Source organism: Miscanthus floridulus, chromosome 9 (genome assembly GCF_019320115.1).
Source record: "Miscanthus floridulus cultivar M001 chromosome 9, ASM1932011v1, whole genome shotgun sequence".
Lineage (NCBI taxonomy): Eukaryota > Viridiplantae > Streptophyta > Magnoliopsida > Poales > Poaceae > Miscanthus > Miscanthus floridulus.
The window spans coordinates 114,283,924-114,288,115 of NC_089588.1; positions in this window are offsets into that span (position 1 = coordinate 114,283,924).

The window sequence follows — 4,192 nt, forward strand, 5'->3', positions numbered from 1 at the left end:
CTTTATATATATTCCCTTGTCAATACCATGATAGACTTTATGCTTTATGCCCTTATTAGCTTTTCATGCGCTAGTCTCATGCAAGTGACGATTGTCAGCACGACAGGTTTCGATCCCTCTTGTCTCGTGCACACTTTAGGCCTCGTTCGGCTGGTAGAATTTTGGCTGAAACTAGTTGAAAAACACTGTTTTGGCTGAATTGTTGTGAGAGAAAAATACTGTTCCGGCTGAAAAAAGAAGTCAAACAAGTCGGATATGGAGTAAGCCGAACGGGGCCGTCGTGTTGAGGGGTTGAGCAAAGATTAAACAAATAAAAAGGGTAGTGCCATTGTGTGTATTGTGTGCATGCATCTGCTATCCACACTTCAGGCATAGCTTGGATGGCTGAGTGGTTATTTTCTAATAAAGCTCCCGAGTCCCCACCGAGAAAGAAAAAGCATGCATGTTCCCCAAACAACGGACGGGCACTGTGTGTGGAGCTACGCAAGGTACCTTTCCAGCATTGCTCAAGGTATTCCCACGCAACAGCGAAAGTCGAAAGATCTCGGCACGGCAGGGTTCGGTTCCTCATGTAATCTATACTTGTTCTACTGGAGTTATGAATGCTGCGCGACTGACTATTTGGGCTATAGATTTTTATGTACGTGTTGACACCCAAAAATATGTCAACTTAGAAAATGGGCTATTGCTATTAAGTTTCTAACATTAAAAGGGTGTTCAAAAATATTTGGTGCGACAAAAGATGAAGAAATAAACAATAGAAGGAGGAGGACAGCGCCGGGCTCGGCCAAGCCTGCTGCTCTGCCCAAGTTGGCTTAGCTGACGCACCTAGTTGGCAAAGCCGACTGCCCAAGTGCCGGATCCAAGCTGGCTAAGCTGATTTTTCTGCTGAGTCTGAATCGGTTTGATTTCCAAATTGGTTTTTTGGACTTTTTTTTCGACGTTAGAAACTTGAAGAATGTGTTTTGGGATTGATTCCTACTTGGATAAGACTGCCGACCCTCTCTCTCTCTTTATGACAGGATCACGGCCAAATGGTCATGTTGAACATCAAACACCAAAATCTAGACTAAATATCCCATGGGGTCCATTTTCCTTACAACGCGGATGTGTAGCGAGGGGCGGAGAGGCGGCACCGCTGGGAGGAGACACTACTAGACTTAGGGTTATTCCTGATGGGTTTTTAAAACCTGTCAGGAACTACGACTACTCTACGGTCTACAAAAACCGACGGGAGAAACTCAAAACATTCCTGTCGGTTTTGTTAAACCCACAGGAATTTAGGTAAACCGACAGGAATCCTAAAATCACTCCTGACAGCCAGTGTGAACCGACAGGAGTTCCCCTTCCTACGGCTCAGGCGAAAAAAATCTGGCTTAGACTGTCTCCAACAAAGAACCCATATAGGCACCCAAACCCAAAATGAGTAGTAAGAGACCCAAAATCAACCTCCAACAGAGTACCTATACGGGAGACCTATTTTGGGTTGTCAGAGAGGCACAATCCAAATATGGGCACCATCTCTCCTGAAAACTCATTTGCAGAAAGGATTCTTTTTTGGGTCTTGTTATTGGAGAAGATGCCGAATAAGTATTGAACCTTTTACCTGTAGCGCTACTCAAAGGACGAATGGATCTTATATTTTGGATGTTGTTGTTGGAGACAACCTTACACGTTCACTGCTCGGAGGCGCGTGGAAAAATTGAGGTCCCGCACACTACAGTTTTGTGGGTCCTACATCCAAAATTTCCCACCCATGTAAATATCTCAGTCCAGCCCACCCCAAACCCTAATAGGCCCCGTTCGGCTTATCCCATATTCGGTTTGTTCGGCTTCTTTTTTCAGCCCGAAGTCTGGAATAGTGTTTTCTATCACAACATTTCAGCCAGAACAGTGTTTTCAGCCAATTTCAGCCAAGATTCAGCAAGCCGAACGGGGCCATAATCTACTCCCCAAAATTCCCCACTCACTCCCCCATGCGCCGCAGCAGCGCTCGGCTCCGACTCCTTTCCCCACGCGCCATTGTCTCCAGGCCCTCCGGCCACCCCTTCACCGCCGCCCTCAGGTGCTCCTCGCCCACCCCCGCGACCACAGCCTCCCAGTCCTCCATCAACCCCTGCGCCACCGCCACCTGTGGCACCTCCCATCTCTGCCCCGCCAGCCAAGGGCGCCTCATGCGCCGCCCGCCGCCCTCGTGGCCTCCTCGTGCACCCCCACGACCATAGCCCCAAGCCCTCCACCCACCCCACAACAGCCGTGCCTTGGACCTGTGAAGGCTGTGGCAAGCAGAGGAAGAGGTGGCCACCAGCCCACTTACGTTAAGGACGGGTGCTGAAACATCGGCTCTACGCAGATCTGGCCCATAGCACCGTGGACGCGCCAGATCCAGCCGTGGCGGCAGCAAAATCGCCTCAGCACCGTGAGCGCGCCAGATCAGGCCTTGGTGGCGGTGGTATTGCTGGTAAGGATGCCTGGAGATCAGGTTTGCCCCACCTTGTGCTGAATCGAGCTCCTTAGATTGCTTGTTTGTCTGATTTGTCCTAAAAAGTGCTCGTTTTCATCCCTGTCAAAGGTGGGCATTTCTAGCTCTTGTTGCTGCTGACCTGCTGTTGTGTGATGTCAATTGTGGAAGATTTAGTCCAATTTTCGCTGGCTTAGCCATGAATGTAGATGTAGGTGTTCTAGGGGCCATTGGAATTAGCTAATAGACAAATATTCCTAGTTACAGTTGCATTGATTCACTACTACACAAACTTTACTGGAGGCGGGCGTTTTCGGTTTCCCGTGGCGGTCAAAGCCGTCCGCCGCGGCCTAGAGGCCACGGTAAATCGTGGCTTAACCGCGGCGGGTGGCTTTGCCTGCCGCGGTTAACCGATTTACCGCGGCGGGCGGTGTAACGTGCCCGCTGCGGTAAATATACTTTTACCACGGCGGGCACGTGACACCGCCCGCCGCGGTAAATTATTTTACCACGGCGGACACCTTTTGTGGCCTGCCACGGTTATGTTCATTAGCCGTGGTGGGCTTTATTATTTGCCTGTCTCTGTAAATTATTTCCTGAATTAAAAAAATACAGCAGGCATATAAATTTAAATAAAATACAGCAGGCATATAAATTCAAATTCAAATCACATCCAGATTTCACAGATTAAACTTAAAAAGTATGCAGGCATTACACATGAGATAATATACATATATATACATTCACTTAGTCGTTCTTGTCATCGTTAATTTATTACATTTACATATTAAAGTCGTTATACATGCGCTAAGGTGTAATCCTGCGGACGCATCATCGTGGGCCATTTCCTCAGCCTCTCGTACTCCGGTAAAATCGCTAGCGGGCTGTTCTCATTGAAGAATGTGCCCCCTTTAAGCACGCATTTATCTAAGACAAACTTACGTATGTCCACCTTTGTCTGCTTGAAGCTGTGTTGAGTGCTCTGCACATATCTCGACCAGTTCAATCCATTCTTGAGCACCCTCCAACTGCTGCTGTACTGCTTGCACACCCTCAGGAACTCACAGGCGTAGAAGCCACAGGTTTGTGATCCTACCGGTTGTTTGGCACACTGCATGATCGATACACAAGCATTACAACATAGGCATTAGAACGCATATGAACGGAAAGCACAATTAACCTTTCAAATACTTACCGGAAAGTTGCGTCTGATTTTGATGCGGTTCTTATGCTTAGCCTTAAATTTCTCTGTTCTTCGATCATAGCATTCAGGATCCTTCACGTACTCTTTATAAGCGCTATACGAAATGTACTAGTATTAGGCAGGGCATTAGAACGCATGTGAGAAGACAGTTCAGTCACTTACACTCTGAGGCAATCTTCAAAGGCCTTGTACCCTTTTAAGTTTGGCACTGTCAACGAATCAAATACGCAGGCCCTGCCATCCTGAGGGTAGATGATAAATACAACCCAGTGACCCTCGAGGCCTTGGCTGCGCCATTGAAACAAAATACAGGTTACGACTAGAAATAATAATTCTAGCTAGCTACCCACTTATCTCTACAGGCATGTCTTCGACTTACCCAAAGTGGTAGGCTGCTAGGATACACCCATTTTCCCTGATCTTCTTCATTGCTCCTAGTATGTACCTTGAAATATTCAACTTCTCATTGTCCATCAGTTTCTTCTTGTGCGCCTCTTTTTGTCGCTTGGTCAAGTCTTTCATGGTTG